The following is a 23,588-nucleotide window of genomic DNA, read 5'->3' as shown; positions in this document are numbered from 1 at the left end:
TCATAGAAAACAGTCTAAGATTCCCTATGGCAGAAAATTCAAGTTGCAGGTATAGTATGTTCTCGTTACTTTTGTAATCCAGTACTGGGTGCCCAGACTCAGTACTGGGACCTTTATCCAAAACAGGTAAGTAATTACGTTTTCAGAAATTATACGATTTTTAAAGAATATTTAAAGTTTGCAGAAATTGACACTTAGAAGAAATTTCACAGAAAAACAGTCAATGATTTCCTACGGGAGAAAATTGGGTTACTGGTAAGTACAGTTGTAAGTATTTTTCAGAGTCAGTGCTGGGCACCAAGATCCAGCACTGGGAGCTCACCTAATAGCAGGTGAGTATTTTCGTTTTCGTTACTCGGCTGATTTTTGGTGAATATTTTAAGTTTTGAAAAGTCCACACTTGGAAGAAATTTCAGGAAAAACCAGTCAATGTTACCCTATGGAGAAGATTGAGTTATCGGTTTAAAGGTAAGTACTCGACTGGCAGAGTTAAGGTTCTGGGCATAGACTCAGGCGTCTCCCAGGGTCAGGTAGGTACAGTTGGTTCACCCTCAGCGGCACAAGGGCGGCCGGGTGCAGAGAGAGTTAGGCCCAATGTTATCCTATGAGAGGTAGGGGGGCCTTGGTTGGTGGCTGCTGACTAGCAGGCCACGTGGCTGTGGGAGCTGGGCTCCTGGTCACTTATCCAGGGCAAGTGGGGAAGTAGATAGATGTAGAGGTTGCACTGCCAGGGCCACTCGGACGGCTGGGTGCAGGGTGCTTTTGAGCATTCGGGCGCTCAATTGATTTGAATGGGAAATCTGTGGTTTAGAAAAAGACTGCAAGCTCGGGGACGAAGATTCTTCAGGTGCCACCACCACTTCGAGAGGTAAGTTGGGTAGTTGGAGGATAGGTAGGTACCCCGGGATTGGGCACAGGGGGCCGCGGAGCGCCGGGTGCAGGGGTACCTTTTGGTGTTGGGAAATCTTACCCTCTGTTGATCGCGGTTGGGGGGGCACCTGGTTCTGAGGCTGCAGGCTTCTTCAGGAGTGTCGAGGGAGGTCCTTGGGTGCCGGACTCGGGGTCACAGTCGCCGTGGGGTCGTCCTTGTGGTCTTTGTTCACTCTGGCACAGGCCAGGCTTGGTGGGTGCAGAGTGTGAAGGGTTCGCGGTTCCGGGCTACTGCCAGGGATTAGAAGTAGACTTGAGTAGAGCCTCTACTCATGGGAGTCCCAGGGGTTTAGAGTCAAAAGGTAGCCAGGTCCTCCAGGGTTTGTGAGGTTGCTGGCCACAAGAGATGCCGGGTTGGAGCAGGAGTAGGTTCGATGGTCGACAGGCCAGAGGCTCCAACGTTTGGGAGTTGCACAGCCCTCAGTCTTTTCATGTTTCGCTCAAAGAGTGAAGGGCCCTGTAATTTCTCCTTCTCATTCACATATGAAAAGAATGAGGGCTAATCAAAAAATGAATTAGAGCTGGACGTAGAAATGCAGCAGAAGGGCCAGCAAGCGCATTTCTAAGTTGCTCTATGAAGGATGCTTTTGTACTTGACAGATCAGTTTAATCCTACAGGTGCTCTAAAAGGAAGAATGCATTTGAGTCATCCTTGCTGAAAATCACACAGCCATTTATTCTAGGTTGCACTGAGTTTTCAGTCCTCTCCGCTTGCTAGCTTGTTGTTGCAATATGTCTCAATTCTGGAGAATTGTCTGCTATGCTGAAATGCGTGGCCCAGTTCAAATGTTCATCATATTTCCTGGAAAAATATCAAAAGGAAAACAAAGATTTGGTTTTGGGAAAATAATTTATTACACCTTGTAAAAATCAAAACTTTCACATTTGAGTCAAAAAAGAGAGGCTAGGTCTCACTATTTTGCTCAGGCCGTTTTACACGTACTGCTCACAGGTGCTGTCCTGCTACCAATGGGCATGGAAGCTTTGGCCTGCTCTGTTTCCAGCCTGGGTTGGTGCACCTCTCGTTACACAACCTGAAATTCTAGAGCTCCCTCTAGAACACCATATTGATGCCCAATGCAGCATGGACACCTGATCAACACAGCTGAGTGCAGCCCAGAACACCTGAGCTCAAGCAATCCACAAGCCTCTGCCTCCCAAGTAACTAGGACAACAGGCACACGCCACCTTGCCCGGCAAACACTGCAGCTGTCCTAATGATGAAATGCATTCCATAAGTAAGGATAATGATAAAGTAAGGTGGAATGAATTGATGGTTTACCAACCATGTTTCAAGAAAATCAATTTCACTATCCTTCAAAGAAAGGAAAAAAATGTCTTATCAAGAAGCAGTGTGAATATGGGAAGGGCCTTTAAAAAAGATGTGGAGTTTCCTAAAGTAAAAAAGAGGGTTGAACTGATTGAAGGGAGAGAGGAAGTAGGGTCGGAAAGATTGTGACGGGGAAGTGAATACAACATAAATACTAGTATTTAGAGAGTGCGAGACAGGTAGAGGGACAGAAGGGAAAGGAGAGTGAGAGTGAGAGAGAAGAGCCAGGTTAGGGCTGAGTTTCTCTTTATCTGCCAGTGACTCCCTGTAGAAGCTTGCCGGCACAATTTAGGCTGTCCTGTAGGCATCCCTTGTTATGCCGAGCCAGCCAATATTGAGAAAAATAGCATGGGTCACAATGATGGAACTCGTCTGCAACATCGGAAGTTTTAAAGTAGTATGGAGTGGGAGGGCTAGAAGAGTTACCATAAAGAATGAATACACGTCATTCTGTTCTCTAGCCTCAACAGCTGCAAGAGAGGAACTCCTGCTGGCCAAGAAGACCAATGTCAGTTCAGCTTGAACAGGTGAAAGCATGCCTGATTCTGCAAAGGTATGAGATTACACTTTTGCGTCAGAGGTGGTCAGGGGCTATTGCACATTAGGAAACCGTTTATTGAGGTTCAGTTGGATTACTCTATCTTCTACCACCTCAAAATCAGCTGCTCATGCAGTGTTCTATACCGATGAGCTATTTTGGTCCTCCCTGCCCCTTCCAGCTAGTGGGTCCCCTGACTAGGGAAAGTGATTCGAACAGATTTGCATATCTTTTCATAGGAGACTTCTTGACTTATTTTATACTGTGCCAAATCAAGGTAGATTGAGTAATGATCTTGACAGACCTATATTGGAGAACTGCAGTGTGAGAAAGTGGCTCTGTATATACTGTTCCCAAATAGATACAGGGTGTACAGAGTCCACAGTCCCCAGAGGTTTGGCAGAGGCTAAAGTTAGATATAACCTTACTCTCTAAAGTGGTAGCTTGGTCGAGCAGTAAGGCAGTATCAGAGGACAGTGTAAAGCATTTGTTGCACACACTCAGTCAGCAAATGGTCTCACACACTCAATAACTGAACTCTAGGCCAATGGTTTATCTACAAAAAATATATGCTTGTTTTATTTTAGAACCAACAATAGGTATTAAAATATACTTTCTCAGAATGAGATGCTTTATATAAATACTTTTGCAATATGCAATTGACTTTTGTAGAAAGTTACAAGTGGTTGCAATAGGCAACAACATTTTAAACACAATAATGCATTGAGCTCAATGGAAATTTCAAGTTATTTGCAACAGATTACTTTTAGGATTACTTTTGGATTTCCAGGAGTGGATCCTAGATTCAGTCCTGGGTCAGTACTTGGAATCAAGTGATAAAAGTCGACTTAATTACTGTGATGATTTTTAGACAATATTTTGCTATTTTAAAAGTTGACAGAAAATATTTCATAGAAAACAGTCTAAGATTCCCTATGGCAGAAAATTCAAGTTGCAGGTATAGTATGTTCTCGCTACTTTTGTAATCCAGTACTGGGTGCCTAGACTCAGTACTGGGACCTTTATCCAAAACAGGTAAGTAATTACGTTTTCAGAAATTATACGATTTTTAAAGAATATTTAAAGTTTGCAGAAATTGACACTTAGAAGAAATTTCACAGAAAAACAGTCAATGATTTCCTATGGGAGAAAATTGGGTTACTGGTAAGTACAGTTGTAAGTATTTTTCAGAGTCAGTGCTGGGCACCAAGATCCAGCACTGGGAGCTCGCCTAATAGCAGCTGAGTATTTTCGTTTTCGTTACTCGGCTGAGTTTTGGTGAATATTTTAAGTTTTGAAAAGTCCACACTTGGAAGAAATTTCAGGAAAAACCAGTCAATGTTACCCTATGGAGAAGATTGAGTTATCGGTTTAAAGGTAAGTACTCGACTGGCAGAGTTAAGGTTCTGGGCATAGACTCAGGCGTCTCCCAGGGTCAGGTAGGTACAGTTGGTTCACCCTCAGCGGGACAAGGGCGGCCGGGTGCAGAGAGAGTTAGGCCCAATGTTATCCTATGAGAGGTAGGGGGGCCTTGGTTGGTGGCTGCTGACTAGCAGGCCACGTGGCTGTGGGAGCTGGGCTCCTGGTCACTTATCCAGGGCAAGTGGGGAAGTAGATAGATGTAGAGGTTGCACTGCCAGGGCCACTCGGACGGCTGGGTGCAGGGTGCTTTTGAGCATTCGGGCTCTCAATTGATTTGAATGGGAAATCTCTGGTTTAGAAAAAGACTGCAAGCTCGGGGACGGAGATTCTTCAGGTGCCACCACCACTTCGATAGGTAAGTTGGGTAGTTGGAGGATAGGTAGGTACCCCGGGATTGGGCACAGGGGGCCGCGGAGCGCCGGGTGCAGGGGTACCTTTTGGTGTCGGGAAATCTTACCCTCTGTTGATCGCGGTTGGGGGGGCACCTGGTTCTGAGGCTGCAGGCTTCTTCAGGAGTGTCGAGGGAGGTCCTTGGGTGCCAGACTCGGGGTCACAGTCGCCGTGGGGTCGTCCTTGTGGTCTTTGTTCACTCTGGCACAGGCCAGGCTTGGTGGGTGCAGAGTGTGAAGGGTTCGCGGTTCCGGGCTGCTGCCAGGGATTAGAAGTAGATTTGAGTAGAGCCTCTACTCATGGGAGTCCCAGGGGTTTAGAGTCAAAAGGTAGCCAGGTCCTCCAGGGTTTGTGAGGTTGCTGGCCACAAGAGATGCCGGGTTGGAGCAGGAGCAGGTTCGAGGGTCGACAGGCCAGAGGCTCCAACGTTTGGGAGTTGCACAGCCCTCAATCTTTTCATGTTTCGCTCAAAGAGTGAAGGGCCCTGTAATTTCTCCTTCTCATTCACATATGAAAAGAATGAGGGCTAATCAAAAAATGAATTAGAGCTGGACGTAGAAATGCAGCAGAAGGGCCAGCAAGCGCATTTCTAAGTTGCTCTATGAAGGATGCTTTTGTACTTGACAGATCAGTTTAATCCTACAGGTGCTCTAAAAGGAAGAATGCATTTGAGTCATCCTTGCTGAAAATCACACAGCCATTTATTCTAGGTTGCACTGAGTTTTCAGTCCTCTCCGCCTGCTAGCTTGTTGTTGCAATATGTCTCAATTCTGGAGAATTGTCTGCTATGCTGAAATGCGTGGCCCAGTTCAAATGTTCATCATATTTCCTGGAAAAATATCAAAAGGAAAACAAAGATTTGGTTTTGGGAAAATAATTTATTACACCTTGTAAAAATCAAAACTTTCACATTTGAGTCAAAAAAGAGAGGCTAGGTCTCACTATTTTGCTCAGGCTGTTTTACACGTACTGCTCACAGGTGCTGTCCTGCTACCAATGGGCATGGAAGCTTTGGCCTGCTCTGTTTCCAGCCTGGGTCAGTGCACCTCTCTTTACACAACCTGAAATTCTAGAGCTCCCTCTAGAACACCATATTGATGCCCAATGCAGCATGGACACCTGATCAACACAGCTGAGTGCAGCCCAGAACCCCTGAGCTCAAGCAATCCACAAGCCTCTGCCTCCCAAGTAACTAGGGCAACAGGCACACGCCACCTTGCCCGGCAAACACTGCAGCTGTCCTAATGATGAAATGCATTCCATAAGTAAGGATAATGATAAAGTAAGGTGGAATGAATTGATGGTTTACCAACCATGTTTCAAGAAAATCAATTTCACTATCCTTCAAAGAAAGGAAAAAAATGTCTTATCAAGAAGCAGTGTGAATATGGGAAGGGCCTTTAAAAAAGATGTGGAGTTTCCTAAAGTAAAAAAGAGGGTTGAACTGATTGAAGGGAGAGAGGAAGTAGGGTCGGAAAGATTGTGACGGGGAAGTGAATACAACATAAATACTAGTATTTAGAGAGTGAGAGACAGGTAGAGGGACAGAAGGGAAAGGAGAGTGAGAGTGAGAGAGAAGAGCCAGGTTAGGGCTGAGTTTCTCTTTATCTGCCAGTGACTCCCTGTAGAAGCTTGCCGGCACAATTTAGGCTGTCCTGTAGGCATCCCTTGTTATGCCGAGCCAGCCAATATTGAGAAAAATAGCATGGGTCACAATGATGGAACTCGTCTGCAACATCGGAAGTTTTAAAGTAGTATGGAGTGGGAGGGCTAGAAGAGTTACCATAAAGAATGAATACACGTCATTCTGTTCTCTAGCCTCAACAGCTGTAAGAGAGGAACTCCTGCTGGCCAAGAAGACCAATGTCAGTTCAGCTTGAACAGGTGAAAGCATGCCTGATTCTGCAAAGGTATGAGATTACACTTTTGCGTCAGAGGTGGTCAGGGGCTATTGCACATTAGGAAACCGTTTATTGAGGTCCAGTTGGATTACTCTATCTTCTACCACCTCAAAATCAGCTGCTCATGCAGTGTTCTATACCGATGAGCTATTTTGGTCCTCCCTGCCCCTTCCAGCTAGTGGGTCCCCTGACTAGGGAAAGTGATTCGAACAGATTTGCATATCTTTTCATAGGAGACTTCTTGACTTATTTTATACTGTGCCAAATCAAGGTAGATTGAGTAATGATCTTGACAGACCTATATTGGAGAACTGCAGTGTGAGAAAGTGGCTCTGTATATACTGTTCCCAAATAGATACAGGGTGTACAGAGTCCACAGTCCCCAGAGGTTTGGCAGAGGCTAAAGTTAGATATAACCTTACTCTCTAAAGTGGTAGCTTGGTCGAGCAGTAAGGCAGTATCAGAGGACAGTGTAAAGCATTTGTTGCACACACTCAGTCAGCAAATGGTCTCACACACTCAATAACTGAACTCTAGGCCAATGGTTTATCTACAAAAAATATATGCTTGTTTTATTTTAAAACCAACAATAGGTATTAAAATATACTTTCTCAGAATGAGATGCTTTATATAAATACTTTTGCAATATGCAATTGACTTTTGTAGAAAGTTACAAGTGGTTGCAATAGGCAACAACATTTTAAACACAATAATGCATTGAGCTCAATGGAAGTTTCAAGTTATTTGCAACAGATTACTTTTAGGATTACTTTTGGATTTCCAGGACTGGATCCTAGATTCAGTCCTGGGTCAGTACTTGGAATCAAGTGATAAAAGTCGACTTAATTACTGTGATGATTTTTAGACAATATTTTGCTATTTTAAAAGTTGACAGAAAATATTTCATAGAAAACAGTCTAAGATTCCCTATGGCAGAAAATTCAAGTTGCAGGTATAGTATGTTCTCGTTACTTTTGTAATCCAGTACTGGGTGCCCAGACTCAGTACTGGGACCTTTATCCAAAACAGGTAAGTAATTACGTTTTCAGAAATTATACGATTTTTAAAGAATATTTAAAGTTTGCAGAAATTGACACTTAGAAGAAATTTCACAGAAAAACAGTCAATGATTTCCTACGGGAGAAAATTGGGTTACTGGTAAGTACAGTTGTAAGTATTTTTCAGAGTCAGTGCTGGGCACCAAGATCCAGCACTGGGAGCTCACCTAATAGCAGGTGAGTATTTTCGTTTTCGTTACTCGGCTGATTTTTGGTGAATATTTTAAGTTTTGAAAAGTCCACACTTGGAAGAAATTTCAGGAAAAACCAGTCAATGTTACCCTATGGAGAAGATTGAGTTATCGGTTTAAAGGTAAGTACTCGACTGGCAGAGTTAAGGTTCTGGGCATAGACTCAGGTGTCTCCCAGGGTCAGGTAGGTACAGTTGGTTCACCCTCAGCGGCACAAGGGCGGCCGGGTGCAGAGAGAGTTAGGCCCAATGTTATCCTATGAGAGGTAGGGGGGCCTTGGTTGGTGGCTGCTGACTAGCAGGCCACGTGGCTGTGGGAGCTGGGCTCCTGGTCACTTATCCAGGGCAAGTGGGGAAGTAGATAGATGTAGAGGTTGCACTGCCAGGGCCACTCGGACGGCTGGGTGCAGGGTGCTTTTGAGCATTCGGGCGCTCAATTGATTTGAATGGGAAATCTGTGGTTTAGAAAAAGACTGCAAGCTCGGGGACGAAGATTCTTCAGGTGCCACCACCACTTCGAGAGGTAAGTTGGGTAGTTGGAGGATAGGTAGGTACCCCGGGATTGGGCACAGGGGGCCGCGGAGCGCCGGGTGCAGGGGTACCTTTTGGTGTTGGGAAATCTTACCCTCTGTTGATCGCGGTTGGGGGGGCACCTGGTTCTGAGGCTGCAGGCTTCTTCAGGAGTGTCGAGGGAGGTCCTTGGGTGCCGGACTCGGGGTCACAGTCGCCGTGGGGTCGTCCTTGTGGTCTTTGTTCACTCTGGCACAGGCCAGGCTTGGTGGGTGCAGAGTGTGAAGGGTTCGCGGTTCCGGGCTACTGCCAGGGATTAGAAGTAGACTTGAGTAGAGCCTCTACTCATGGGAGTCCCAGGGGTTTAGAGTCAAAAGGTAGCCAGGTCCTCCAGGGTTTGTGAGGTTGCTGGCCACAAGAGATGCCGGGTTGGAGCAGGAGTAGGTTCGATGGTCGACAGGCCAGAGGCTCCAACGTTTGGGAGTTGCACAGCCCTCAGTCTTTTCATGTTTCGCTCAAAGAGTGAAGGGCCCTGTAATTTCTCCTTCTCATTCACATATGAAAAGAATGAGGGCTAATCAAAAAATGAATTAGAGCTGGACGTAGAAATGCAGCAGAAGGGCCAGCAAGCGCATTTCTAAGTTGCTCTATGAAGGATGCTTTTGTACTTGACAGATCAGTTTAATCCTACAGGTGCTCTAAAAGGAAGAATGCATTTGAGTCATCCTTGCTGAAAATCACACAGCCATTTATTCTAGGTTGCACTGAGTTTTCAGTCCTCTCCGCCTGCTAGCTTGTTGTTGCAATATGTCTCAATTCTGGAGAATTGTCTGCTATGCTGAAATGCGTGGCCCAGTTCAAATGTTCATCATATTTCCTGGAAAAATATCAAAAGGAAAACAAAGATTTGGTTTTGGGAAAATAATTTATTACACCTTGTAAAAATCAAAACTTTCACATTTGAGTCAAAAAAGAGAGGCTAGGTCTCACTATTTTGCTCAGGCTGTTTTACACGTACTGCTCACAGGTGCTGTCCTGCTACCAATGGGCATGGAAGCTTTGGCCTGCTCTGTTTCCAGCCTGGGTCGGTGCACCTCTCGTTACACAACCTGAAATTCTAGAGCTCCCTCTAGAACACCATATTGATGCCCAATGCAGCATGGACACCTGATCAACACAGCTGAGTGCAGCCCAGAACACCTGAGCTCAAGCAATCCACAAGCCTCTGCCTCCAAAGTAACTAGGACAACAGGCACACGCCACCTTGCCCGGCAAACACTGCAGCTGTCCTAATGATGAAATGCATTCCATAAGTAAGGATAATGATAAAGTAAGGTGGAATGAATTGATGGTTTACCAACCATGTTTCAAGAAAATCAATTTCACTATCCTTCAAAGAAAGGAAAAAAATGTCTTATCAAGAAGCAGTGTGAATATGGGAAGGGCCTTTAAAAAAGATGTGGAGTTTCCTAAAGTAAAAAAGAGGGTTGAACTGATTGAAGGGAGAGAGGAAGTAGGGTCGGAAAGATTGTGACGGGGAAGTGAATACAACATAAATACTAGTATTTAGAGAGTGCGAGACAGGTAGAGGGACAGAAGGGAAAGGAGAGTGAGAGTGAGAGAGAAGAGCCAGGTTAGGGCTGAGTTTCTCTTTATCTGCCAGTGACTCCCTGTAGAAGCTTGCCGGCACAATTTAGGCTGTCCTGTAGGCATCCCTTGTTATGCCGAGCCAGCCAATATTGAGAAAAATAGCATGGGTCACAATGATGGAACTCGTCTGCAACATCGGAAGTTTTAAAGTAGTATGGAGTGGGAGGGCTAGAAGAGTTACCATAAAGAATGAATACACGTCATTCTGTTCTCTAGCATCAACAGCTGCAAGAGAGGAACTCCTGCTGGCCAAGAAGACCAATGTCAGTTCAGCTTGAACAGGTGAAAGCATGCCTGATTCTGCAAAGGTATGAGATTACACTTTTGCGTCAGAGGTGGTCAGGGGCTATTGCACATTAGGAAACCGTTTATTGAGGTTCAGTTGGATTACTCTATCTTCTACCACCTCAAAATCAGCTGCTCATGCAGTGTTCTATACCGATGAGCTATTTTGGTCCTCCCTGCCCCTTCCAGCTAGTGGGTCCCCTGACTAGGGAAAGTGATTCGAACAGATTTGCATATCTTTTCATAGGAGACTTCTTGACCTATTTTATCCTGTGCCAAATCAAGGTAGATTGAGTAATGATCTTGACAGACCTATATTGGAGAACTGCAGTGTGAGAAAGTGGCTCTGTATATACTGTTCCCAAATAGGTACAGGGTGTACAGAGTCCACAGTCCCCAGAGGTTTGGCAGAGGCTAAAGTTAGATATAACCTTACTCTCTAAAGTGGTAGCTTGGTCGAGCAGTAAGGCAGTATCAGAGGACAGTGTAAAGCATTTGTTGCACACACTCAGTCAGCAAATGGTCTCACACACTCAATAACTGAACTCTAGGCCAATTGTTTATCTACAAAAAATATATGCTTGTTTTATTTTAGAACCAACAATAGGTATTAAAATATACTTTCTCAGAATGAGATGCTTTATATAAATACTTTTGCAATATGCAATTGACTTTTGTAGAAAGTTACAAGTGGTTGCAATAGGCAACAACATTTTAAACACAATAATGCATTGAGCTCAATGGAAGTTTCAAGTTATTTGCAACAGATTACTTTTAGGATTACTTTTGGATTTCCAGGACTGGATCCTAGATTCAGTCCTGGGTCAGTACTTGGAATCAAGTGATAAAAGTCGACTTAATTACTGTGATGATTTTTAGACAATATTTTGCTATTTTAAAAGTTGACAGAAAATATTTCATAGAAAACAGTCTAAGATTCCCTATGGCAGAAAATTCAAGTTGCAGGTATAGTATGTTCTCGTTACTTTTGTAATCCAGTACTGGGTGCCTAGACTCAGTACTGGGACCTTTATCCAAAACAGGTAAGTAATTACGTTTTCAGAAATTATACGATTTTTAAAGAATATTTAAAGTTTGCAGAAATTGACACTTAGAAGAAATTTCACAGAAAAACAGTCAATGATTTCCTATGGGAGAAAATTGGGTTACTGGTAAGTACAGTTGTAAGTATTTTTCAGAGTCAGTGCTGGGCACCAAGATCCAGCACTGGGAGCTCACCTAATAGCAGGTGAGTATTTTCGTTTTCGTTACTCGGCTGATTTTTGGTGAATATTTTAAGTTTTGAAAAGTCCACACTTGGAAGAAATTTCAGGAAAAACCAGTCAATGTTACCCTATGGAGAAGATTGAGTTATCGGTTTAAAGGTAAGTACTCGACTGGCAGAGTTAAGGTTCTGGGCATAGACTCAGGCGTCTCCCAGGGTCAGGCAGGTACAGTTGGTTCACCCTCAGCGGCACAAGGGTGGCCGGGTGCAGAGAGAGTTAGGCCCAATGTTATCCTATGAGAGGTAGGGGGGCCTTGGTTGGTGGCTGCTGACTAGCAGGCCACGTGGCTGTGGGAGCTGGGCTCCTGGTCACTTATCCAGGGCAAGTGGGGAAGTAGATAGATGTAGAGGTTGCACTGCCAGGGCCACTCGGACGGCTGGGTGCAGGGTGCTTTTGAGCATTCGGGCGCTCAATTGATTTGAATGGGAAATCTGTGGTTTAGAAAAAGACTGCAAGCTCGGGGACGAAGATTCTTCAGGTGCCACCACCACTTCGAGAGGTAAGTTGGGTAGTTGGAGGATAGGTAGGTACCCGGGGATTGGGCACAGGGGGCCGCGGAGCGCCGGGTGCAGGGGTACCTTTTGGTGTTGGGAAATCTTACCCTCTGTTGATCGCGGTTGGGGGGGCACCTGGTTCTGAGGCTGCAGGCTTCTTCAGGAGTGTCGAGGGAGGTCCTTGGGTGCCGGACTCGGGGTCACAGTCGCCGTGGGGTCGTCCTTGTGGTCTTTGTTCACTCTGGCACAGGCCAGGCTTGGTGGGTGCAGAGTGTGAAGGGTTCGCGGTTCCGGGCTGCTGCCAGGGATTAGAAGTAGACTTGAGTAGAGCCTCCACTCATGGGAGTCCCAGGGGTTTAGAGTCAAAAGGTAGCCAGGTCCTCCAGGGTTTGTGAGGTTGCTGGCCACAAGAGATGCCGGGTTGGAGCAGGAGCAGGTTCGATGGTCGACAGGCCAGAGGCTCCAACGTTTGGGAGTTGCACAGCCCTCAGTCTTTTCATGTTTCGCTCAAAGAGTGAAGGGCCCTGTAATTTCTCCTTCTCATTCACATATGAAAAGAATGAGGGCTAATCAAAAAATGAATTAGAGCTGGACGTAGAAATGCAGCAGAAGGGCCAGCAAGCGCATTTCTAAGTTGCTCTATGAAGGATGCTTTTGTACTTGACAGATCAGTTTAATCCTACAGGTGCTCTAAAAGGAAGAATGCATTTGAGTCATCCTTGCTGAAAATCACACAGCCATTTATTCTAGGTTGCACTGAGTTTTCAGTCCTCTCCGCCTGCTAGCTTGTTGTTGCAATATGTCTCAATTCTGGAGAATTTTCTGCTATGCTGAAATGCGTGGCCCAGTTCAAATGTTCATCATATTTCCTGGAAAAATATCAAAAGGAGAACAAAGATTTGGTTTTGGGAAAATAATTTATTACACCTTGTAAAAATCTAAACTTTCACATTTGAGTCAAAAAAGAGAGGCTAGGTCTCACTATTTTGCTCAGGCTGTTTTACACGTACTGCTCACAGGTGCTGTCCTGCTACCAATGGGCATGAAAGCTTTGGCCTGCTCTGTTTCCAGCCTGGGTCAGTGCACCTCTCGTTACACAACCTGAAATTCTAGAGCTCCCTCTAGAACACCATATTGGTGCCCAATGCAGCATGGACACCTGATCAACACAGCTGAGTGTAGCCCAGAACCCCTGAGCTCAAGCAATCCACAAGCCTCTGCCTCCCAAGTAACTAGGACAACAGGCACATGCCACCTTGCCCGGCAAACACTGCAGCTGTCCTAATGATGAAATGCATTCCATAAGTAAGGATAATGATAAAGTAAGGTGGAATGAATTGATGGTTTACCAACCATGTTTCAAGAAAATCAATTTCACTATCCTTCAAAGAAAGGAAAAAAAGGTCTTATCAAGAAGCAGTGTGAATATGGGAAGGGCCTTTAAAAAAGATGTGGAGTTTCCTAAAGTAAAAAAGACGGTTGAACTGATTGAAGGGAGAGAGGAAGTAGGGTCGGAAAGATTGTGACGGGGAAGTGAATACAACATAAATACTAGTATTTAGAGAGTGAGAGACAGGTAGAGGGACAGAAGGGAAAGGAGAGTGAGAGTGAGAGAGAAGAGCCAGGTTAGGGCTGAGTTTCTCTTTATCTGCCAGTGACTCCCTGTAGAAGCTTGCCGGCACAATTTAGGCTGTCCTGTAGGCATCCCTTGTTATGCCGAGCCAGCCAATATTGAGAAAAATAGCATGGGTCACAATGATGGAACTCGTCTGCAACATCGGAAGTTTTAAAGTAGTATGGAGTGGGAGGGCTAGAAGAGTTACCATAAAGAATGAATACACGTCATTCTGTTCTCTAGCCTCAACAGCTGCAAGAGAGGAACTCCTGCTGGCCAAGAAGACCAAAGTCAGTTCAGCTTGAACAGGTGAAAGCATGCCTGATTCTGCAAAGGTATGAGATTACACTTTTGCGTCAGAGGTGGTCACGGGCTATTGCACATTAGGAAACCGTTTATTGAGGTCCAGTTGGATTACTCTATCTTCTACCACCTCAAAATCAGCTGCTCATGCAGTGTTCTATACCGATGAGCTATTTTGGTCCTCCCTGCCCCTTCCAGCTAGTGGGTCCCCTGACTAGGGAAAGTGATTCGAACAGATTTGCATATCTTTTCATAGGAGACTTCTTGACCTATTTTATCCTGTGCCAAATCAAGGTAGATTGAGTAATGATCTTGACAGACCTATATTGGAGAACTGCAGTGTGAGAAAGTGGCTCTGTATATACTGTTCCCAAATAGGTACAGGGTGTACAGAGTCCACAGTCCCCAGAGGTTTGGCAGAGGCTAAAGTTAGATATAACCTTACTCTCTAAAGTGGTAGCTTGGTCGAGCAGTAAGGCAGTATCAGAGGACAGTGTAAAGCATTTGTTGCACACACTCAGTCAGCAAATGGTCTCACACACTCAATAACTGAACTCTAGGCCAATGGTTTATCTACAAAAAATATATGCTTGTTTTATTTTAGAACCAACAATAGGTATTAAAATATACTTTCTCAGAATGAGATGCTTTATATAAATACTTTTGCAATATGCAATTGAGTTTTGTAGAAAGTTACAAGTGGTTGCAATAGGCAACAACATTTTAAACACAATAATGCATTGAGCTCAATGGAAGTTTCAAGTTATTTGCAACAGATTACTTTTAGGATTACTTTTGGATTTCCAGGACTGGATCCTAGATTCAGTCCTGGGTCAGTACTTGGAATCAAGTGATAAAAGTCGACTTAATTACTGTGATGATTTTTAGACAATATTTTGCTATTTTAAAAGTTGACAGAAAATATTTCATAGAAAACAGTCTAAGATTCCCTATGGCAGAAAATTCAAGTTGCAGGTATAGTATGTTCTCGTTACTTTTGTAATCCAGTACTGGGTGCCCAGACTCAGTACTGGGACCTTTATCCAAAACAGGTAAGTAATTACGTTTTCAGAAATTATACGATTTTTAAAGAATATTTAAAGTTTGCAGAAATTGACACTTAGAAGAAATTTCACAGAAAAACAGTCAATGATTTCCTACGGGAGAAAATTGGGTTACTGGTAAGTACAGTTGTAAGTATTTTTCAGAGTCAGTGCTGGGCACCAAGATCCAGCACTGGGAGCTCACCTAATAGCAGGTGAGTATTTTCGTTTTCGTTACTCGGCTGATTTTTGGTGAATATTTTAAGTTTTGAAAAGTCCACACTTGGAAGAAATTTCAGGAAAAACCAGTCAATGTTACCCTATGGAGAAGATTGAGTTATCGGTTTAAAGGTAAGTACTCGACTGGCAGAGTTAAGGTTCTGGGCATAGACTCAGGTGTCTCCCAGGGTCAGGTAGGTACAGTTGGTTCACCCTCAGCGGCACAAGGGCGGCCGGGTGCAGAGAGAGTTAGGCCCAATGTTATCCTATGAGAGGTAGGGGGGCCTTGGTTGGTGGCTGCTGACTAGCAGGCCACGTGGCTGTGGGAGCTGGGCTCCTGGTCACTTATCCAGGGCAAGTGGGGAAGTAGATAGATGTAGAGGTTGCACTGCCAGGGCCACTCGGACTGCTGGGTGCAGGGTGCTTTTGAGCATTCGGGCGCTCAATTGATTTGAATGGGAAATCTGTGGTTTAGAAAAAGACTGCAAGCTCGGGGACGAAGATTCTTCAGGTGCCACCACCACTTCGAGAGGTAAGTTGGGTAGTTGGAGGATAGGTAGGTACCCCGGGATTGGGCACAGGGGGCCGCGGAGCGCCGGGTGCAGGGGTACCTTTTGGTGTTGGGAAATCTTACCCTCTGTTGATCGCGGTTGGGGGGGCACCTGGTTCTGAGGCTGCAGGCTTCTTCAGGAGTGTCGAGGGAGGTCCTTGGGTGCCGGACTCGGGGTCACAGTCGCCGTGGGGTCGTCCTTGTGGTCTTTGTTCACTCTGGCACAGGCCAGGCTTGGTGGGTGCAGAGTGTGAAGGGTTCGCGGTTCCGGGCTACTGCCAGGGATTAGAAGTAGACTTGAGTAGAGCCTCTACTCATGGGAGTCCCAGGGGTTTAGAGTCAAAAGGTAGCCAGGTCCTCCAGGGTTTGTGAGGTTGCTGGCCACAAGAGATGCCGGGTTGGAGCAGGAGTAGGTTCGATGGTCGACAGGCCAGAGGCTCCAACGTTTGGGAGTTGCACAGCCCTCAGTCTTTTCATGTTTCGCTCAAAGAGTGAAGGGCCCTGTAATTTCTCCTTCTCATTCACATATGAAAAGAATGAGGGCTAATCAAAAAATGAATTAGAGCTGGACGTAGAAATGCAGCAGAAGGGCCAGCAAGCGCATTTCTAAGTTGCTCTATGAAGGATGCTTTTGTACTTGACAGATCAGTTTAATCCTACAGGTGCTCTAAAAGGAAGAATGCATTTGAGTCATCCTTGCTGAAAATCATACAGCCATTTATTCTAGGTTGCACTGAGTTTTCAGTCCTCTCCGCCTGCTAGCTTGTTGTTGCAATATGTCTCAATTCTGGAGAATTGTCTGCTATGCTGAAATGCGTGGCCCAGTTCAAATGTTCATCATATTTCCTGGAAAAATATCAAAAGGAAAACAAAGATTTGGTTTTGGGAAAATAATTTATTACACCTTGTAAAAATCAAAACTTTCACATTTGAGTCAAAAAAGAGAGGCTAGGTCTCACTATTTTGCTCAGGCTGTTTTACACGTACTGCTCACAGGTGCTGTCCTGCTACCAATGGGCATGGAAGCTTTGGCCTGCTCTGTTTCCAGCCTGGGTCGGTGCACCTCTCGTTACACAACCTGAAATTCTAGAGCTCCCTCTAGAACACCATATTGATGCCCAATGCAGCATGGACACCTGATCAACACAGCTGAGTGCAGCCCAGAACACCTGAGCTCAAGCAATCCACAAGCCTCTGCCTCCCAAGTAACTAGGACAACAGGCACACGCCACCTTGCCCGGCAAACACTGCAGCTGTCCTAATGATGAAATGCATTCCATAAGTAAGGATAATGATAAAGTAAGGTGGAATGAATTGATGGTTTACCAACCATGTTTCAAGAAAATCAATTTCACTATCCTTCAAAGAAAGGAAAAAAATGTCTTATCAAGAAGCAGTGTGAATATGGGAAGGGCCTTTAAAAAAGATGTGGAGTTTCCTAAAGTAAAAAAGAGGGTTGAACTGATTGAAGGGAGAGAGGAAGTAGGGTCGGAAAGATTGTGACGGGGAAGTGAATACAACATAAATACTAGTATTTAGAGAGTGCGAGACAGGTAGAGGGACAGAAGGGAAAGGAGAGTGAGAGTGAGAGAGAAGAGCCAGGTTAGGGCTGAGTTTCTCTTTATCTGCCAGTGACTCCCTGTAGAAGCTTGCCGGCACAATTTAGGCTGTCCTGTAGGCATCCCTTGTTATGCCGAGCCAGCCAATATTGAGAAAAATAGCATGGGTCACAATGATGGAACTCGTCTGCAACATCGGAAGTTTTAAAGTAGTATGGAGTGGGAGGGCTAGAAGAGTTACCATAAAGAATGAATACACGTCATTCTGTTCTCTAGCCTCAACAGCTGCAAGAGAGGAACTCCTGCTGGCCAAGAAGACCAATGTCAGTTCAGCTTGAACAGGTGAAAGCATGCCTGATTCTGCAAAGGTATGAGATTACACTTTTGCGTCAGAGGTGGTCAGGGGCTATTGCACATTAGGAAACCGTTTATTGAGGTTCAGTTGGATTACTCTATCTTCTACCACCTCAAAATCAGCTGCTCATGCAGTGTTCTATACCGATGAGCTATTTTGGTCCTCCCTGCCCCTTCCAGCTAGTGGGTCCCCTGACTAGGGAAAGTGATTCGAACAGATTTGCATATCTTTTCATAGGAGACTTCTTGACCTATTTTATCCTGTGCCAAATCAAGGTAGATTGAGTAATGATCTTGACAGACCTATATTGGAGAACTGCAGTGTGAGAAAGTGGCTCTGTATATACTGTTCCCAAATAGGTACAGGGTGTACAGAGTCCACAGTCCCCAGAGGTTTGGCAGAGGCTAAAGTTAGATATAACCTTACTCTCTAAAGTGGTAGCTTGGTCGAGCAGTAAGGCAGTATCAGAGGACAGTGTAAAGCATTTGTTGCACACACTCAGTCAGCAAATGGTCTCACACACTCAATAACTGAACTCTAGGCCAATTGTTTATCTACAAAAAATATATGCTTGTTTTATTTTAGAACCAACAATAGGTATTAAAATATACTTTCTCAGAATGAGATGCTTTATATAAATACTTTTGCAATATGCAATTGACTTTTGTAGAAAGTTACAAGTGGTTGCAATAGGCAACAACATTTTAAACACAATAATGCATTGAGCTCAATGGAAGTTTCAAGTTATTTGCAACAGATTACTTTTAGGATTACTTTTGGATTTCCAGGACTGGATCCTAGATTCAGTCCTGGGTCAGTACTTGGAATCAAGTGATAAAAGTCGACTTAATTACTGTGATGATTTTTAGACAATATTTTGCTATTTTAAAAGTTGACAGAAAATATTTCATAGAAAACAGTCTAAGATTCCCTATGGCAGAAAATTCAAGTTGCAGGTATAGTATGTTCTCGTTACTTTTGTAATCCAGTACTGGGTGCCTAGACTCAGTACTGGGACCTTTATCCAAAACAGGTAAGTAATTACGTTTTCAGAAATTATACGATTTTTAAAGAATATTTAAAGTTTGCAGAAATTGACACTTAGAAGAAATTTCACAGAAAAACAGTCAATGATTTCCTATGGGAGAAAATTGGGTTACTGGTAAGTACAGTTGTAAGTATTTTTCAGAGTCAGGGCTGGGCACCAAGATCCAGCACTGGGAGCTCACCTAATAGCAGGTGAGTATTTTCGTTTTCGTTACTCGGCTGATTTTTGGTGAATATTTTAAGTTTTGAAAAGTCCACACTTGGAAGAAATTTCAGGAAAAACCAGTCAATGTTACCCTATGGAGAAGATTGAGTTATCGGTTTAAAGGTAAGTACTCGACTGGCAGAGTTAAGGTTCTGGGCATAGACTCAGGCGTCTCCCAGGGTCAGGCAGGTACAGTTGGTTCACCCTCAGCGGCACAAGGGTGGCCGGGTGCAGAGAGAGTTAGGCCCAATGTTATCCTATGAGAGGTAGGGGGGCCTTGGTTGGTGGCTGCTGACTAGCAGGCCACGTGGCTGTGGGAGCTGGGCTCCTGGTCACTTATCCAGGGCAAGTGGGGAAGTAGATAGATGTAGAGGTTGCACTGCCAGGGCCACTCGGACGGCTGGGTGCAGGGTGCTTTTGAGCATTCGGGCGCTCAATTGATTTGAATGGGAAATCTGTGGTTTAGAAAAAGACTGCAAGCTCGGGGACGAAGATTCTTCAGGTGCCACCACCACTTCGAGAGGTAAGTTGGGTAGTTGGAGGATAGGTAGGTACCCGGGGATTGGGCACAGGGGGCCGCGGAGCGCCGGGTGCAGGGGTACCTTTTGGTGTTGGGAAATCTTACCCTCTGTTGATCGCGGTTGGGGGGGCACCTGGTTCTGAGGCTGCAGGCTTCTTCAGGAGTGTCGAGGGAGGTCCTTGGGTGCCGGACTCGGGGTCACAGTCGCCGTGGGGTCATCCTTGTGGTCTTTGTTCACTCTGGCACAGGCCAGGCTTGGTGGGTGCAGAGTGTGAAGGGTTCGCGGTTCCGGGCTGCTGCCAGGGATTAGAAGTAGACTTGAGTAGAGCCTCCACTCATGGGAGTCCCAGGGGTTTAGAGTCAAAAGGTAGCCAGGTCCTCCAGGGTTTGTGAGGTTGCTGGCCACAAGAGATGCCGGGTTGGAGCAGGAGCAGGTTCGATGGTCGACAGGCCAGAGGCTCCAACGTTTGGGAGTTGCACAGCCCTCAGTCTTTTCATGTTTCGCTCAAAGAGTGAAGGGCCCTGTAATTTCTCCTTCTCATTCACATATGAAAAGAATGAGGGCTAATCAAAAAATGAATTAGAGCTGGACGTAGAAATGCAGCAGAAGGGCCAGCAAGCGCATTTCTAAGTTGCTCTATGAAGGATGCTTTTGTACTTGACAGATCAGTTTAATCCTACAGGTGCTCTAAAAGGAAGAATGCATTTGAGTCATCCTTGCTGAAAATCACACAGCCATTTATTCTAGGTTGCACTGAGTTTTCAGTCCTCTCCGCCTGCTAGCTTGTTGTTGCAATATGTCTCAATTCTGGAGAATTTTCTGCTATGCTGAAATGCGTGGCCCAGTTCAAATGTTCATCATATTTCCTGGAAAAATATCAAAAGGAGAACAAAGATTTGGTTTTGGGAAAATAATTTATTACACCTTGTAAAAATCAAAACTTTCACATTTGAGTCAAAAAAGAGAGGCTAGGTCTCACTATTTTGCTCAGGCTGTTTTACACGTACTGCTCACAGGTGCTGTCCTGCTACCAATGGGCATGAAAGCTTTGGCCTGCTCTGTTTCCAGCCTGGGTCAGTGCACCTCTCGTTACACAACCTGAAATTCTAGAGCTCCCTCTAGAACACCATATTGGTGCCCAATGCAGCATGGACACCTGATCAACACAGCTGAGTGCAGCCCAGAACCCCTGAGCTCAAGCAATCCACAAGCCTCTGCCTCCCAAGTAACTAGGACAACAGGCACATGCCACCTTGCCCGGCAAACACTGCAGCTGTCCTAATGATGAAATGCATTCCATAAGTAAGGATAATGATAAAGTAAGGTGGAATGAATTGATGGTTTACCAACCATGTTTCAAGAAAATCAATTTCACTATCCTTCAAAGAAAGGAAAAAAAGGTCTTATCAAGAAGCAGTGTGAATATAGGAAGGGCCTTTAAAAAAGATGTGGAGTTTCCTAAAGTAAAAAAGAGGGTTGAACTGATTGAAGGGAGAGAGGAAGTAGGGTCGGAAAGATTGTGACGGGGAAGTGAATACAACATAAATACTAGTATTTAGAGAGTGAGAGACAGGTAGAGGGACAGAAGGGAAAGGAGAGTGAGAGTGAGAGAGAAGAGCCAGGTTAGGGCTGAGTTTCTCTTTATCTGCCAGTGACTCCCTGTAGAAGCTTGCCGGCACAATTTAGGCTGTCCTGTAGGCATCCCTTGTTATGCCGAGCCAGCCAATATTGAGAAAAATAGCATGGGTCACAATGATGGAACTCGTCTGCAACATCGGAAGTTTTAAAGTAGTATGGAGTGGGAGGGCTAGAAGAGTTACCATAAAGAATGAATACACGTCATTCTGTTCTCTAGCCTCAACAGCTGCAAGAGAGGAACTCCTGCTGGCCAAGAAGACCAAAGTCAGTTCAGCTTGAACAGGTGAAAGCATGCCTGATTCTGCAAAGGTATGAGATTACACTTTTGCGTCAGAGGTGGTCACGGGCTATTGCACATTAGGAAACCGTTTATTGAGGTCCAGTTGGATTACTCTATCTTCTACCACCTCAAAATCAGCTGCTCATGCAGTGTTCTATACCGATGAGCTATTTTGGTCCTCCCTGCCCCTTCCAGCTAGTGGGTCCCCTGACTAGGGAAAGTGATTCGAACAGATTTGCATATCTTTTCATAGGAGACTTCTTGACCTATTTTATCCTGTGCCAAATCAAGGTAGATTGAGTAATGATCTTGACAGACCTATATTGGAGAACTGCAGTGTGAGAAAGTGGCTCTGTATATACTGTTCCCAAATAGGTACAGGGTGTACAGAGTCCACAGTCCCCAGAGGTTTGGCAGAGGCTAAAGTTAGATATAACCTTACTCTCTAAAGTGGTAGCTTGGTCGAGCAGTAAGGCAGTATCAGAGGACAGTGTAAAGCATTTGTTGCACACACTCAGTCAGCAAATGGTCTCACACACTCAATAACTGAACTCTAGGCCAATGGTTTATCTACAAAAAATATATGCTTGTTTTATTTTAGAACCAACAATAGGTATTAAAATATACTTTCTCAGAATGAGATGCTTTATATAAATACTTTTGCAATATGCAATTGAGTTTTGTAGAAAGTTACAAGTGGTTGCAATAGGCAACAACATTTTAAACACAATAATGCATTGAGCTCAATGGAAGTTTCAAGTTATTTGCAACAGATTACTTTTAGGATTACTTTTGGATTTCCAGGACTGGATCCTAGATTCAGTCCTGGGTCAGTACTTGGAATCAAGTGATAAAAGTCGACTTAATTACTGTGATGATTTTTAGACAATATTTTGCTATTTTAAAAGTTGACAGAAAATATTTCATAGAAAACAGTCTAAGATTCCCTATGGCAGAAAATTCAAGTTGCAGGTATAGTATGTTCTCGTTACTTTTGTAATCCAGTACTGGGTGCCTAGACTCAGTACTGGGACCTTTATCCAAAACACGTAAGTAATTACGTTTTCAGAAATTATACGATTTTTAAAGAATATTTAAAGTTTGCAGAAATTGACACTTAGAAGAAATTTCACAGAAAAACAGTCAATGATTTCCTATGGGAGAAAATTGGGTTACTGGTAAGTACAGTTGTAAGTATTTTTCAGAGTCAGTGCTGGGCACCAAGATCCAGCACTGGGAGCTCACCTAATAGCAGGTGAGTATTTTCGTTTTCGTTACTCGGCTGATTTTTGGTGAATATTTTAAGTTTTGAAAAGTCCACACTTGGAAGAAATTTCAGGAAAAACCAGTCAATGTTACCCTATGGAGAAGATTGAGTTATCGGTTTAAAGGTAAGTACTCGACTGGCAGAGTTAAGGTTCTGGGCATAGACTCAGGCGTCTCCCAGGGTCAGGTAGGTACAGTTGGTTCACCCTCAGCGGCACAAGGGTGGCCGGGTGCAGAGAGAGTTAGGCCCAATGTTATCCTATGAGAGGTAGGGGGGCCTTGGTTGGTGGCTGCTGACTAGCAGGCCACGTGGCTGTGGGAGCTGGGCTCCTGGTCACTTATCCAGGGCAAGTGGGGAAGTAGATAGATGTAGAGGTTGCACTGCCAGGGCCACTCGGACGGCTGGGTGCAGGGTGCTTTTGAGCATTCGGGCGCTCAATTGATTTGAATGGGAAATCTGTGGTTTAGAAAAAGACTGCAAGCTCGGGGACGAAGATTCTTCAGGTGCCACCACCACTTCGAGAGGTAAGTTGGGTAGTTGGAGGATAGGTAGGTACCCGGGGATTGGGCACAGGGGGCCGCGGAGCGCCGGGTGCAGGGGTACCTTTTGGTGTTGGGAAATCTTACCCTCTGTTGATCGCGGTTGGGGGGGCACCTGGTTCTGAGGCTGCAGGCTTCTTCAGGAGTGTCGAGGGAGGTCCTTGGGTGCCGGACTCGGGGTCACAGTCGCCGTGGGGTCGTCCTTGTGGTCTTTGTTCACTCTGGCACAGGCCAGGCTTGGTGGGTGCAGAGTGTGAAGGGTTCGCGGTTCCGGGCTGCTGCCAGGGATTAGAAGTAGACTTGAGTAGAGCCTCCACTCATGGGAGTCCCAGGGGTTTAGAGTCAAAAGGTAGCCAGGTCCTCCAGGGTTTGTGAGGTTGCTGGCCACAAGAGATGCCGGGTTGGAGCAGGAGCAGGTTCGATGGTCGACAGGCCAGAGGCTCCAACGTTTGGGAGTTGCACA

General features: G+C 45.0%; 6 non-coding genes across 6 annotated transcripts; all 6 read right to left on the bottom strand.

Moving 5' to 3' along the window:
- Window positions 1-1,828: 1,828 nt before the first annotated feature.
- On the bottom strand, window positions 1,829-2,128 carry LOC146854594 (signal recognition particle RNA). Its single transcript, XR_014981593.1, has one exon.
- Window positions 2,129-5,535: 3,407 nt separating this feature from the next.
- On the bottom strand, window positions 5,536-5,835 carry LOC146854593 (signal recognition particle RNA). The gene has a single exon (XR_014981573.1).
- Window positions 5,836-9,242: 3,407 nt separating this feature from the next.
- Window positions 9,243-9,542, bottom strand: LOC146854592 (signal recognition particle RNA). Its single transcript, XR_014959122.1, has one exon.
- A 3,407-nt stretch (window positions 9,543-12,949) lies between these two features.
- LOC146854591 (signal recognition particle RNA) lies at window positions 12,950-13,249 on the bottom strand. Its single transcript, XR_014981663.1, has one exon.
- Window positions 13,250-16,656: 3,407 nt separating this feature from the next.
- LOC146854590 (signal recognition particle RNA) lies at window positions 16,657-16,956 on the bottom strand. The gene has a single exon (XR_014959118.1).
- A 3,407-nt stretch (window positions 16,957-20,363) lies between these two features.
- On the bottom strand, window positions 20,364-20,663 carry LOC146854589 (signal recognition particle RNA). Its single transcript, XR_014981686.1, has one exon.
- Between the last annotated feature and the right edge of the window lie 2,925 nt (window positions 20,664-23,588).

The sequence above is a fragment of the Triturus cristatus genome, chromosome 4_1, assembly GCF_964204655.1.
Source record: "Triturus cristatus chromosome 4_1, aTriCri1.1, whole genome shotgun sequence".
Lineage (NCBI taxonomy): Eukaryota > Metazoa > Chordata > Amphibia > Caudata > Salamandridae > Triturus > Triturus cristatus.
The sequence above is the reverse complement of the archived record's forward strand: the minus strand, read 5'-3'. Positions and strand labels throughout refer to the sequence as shown.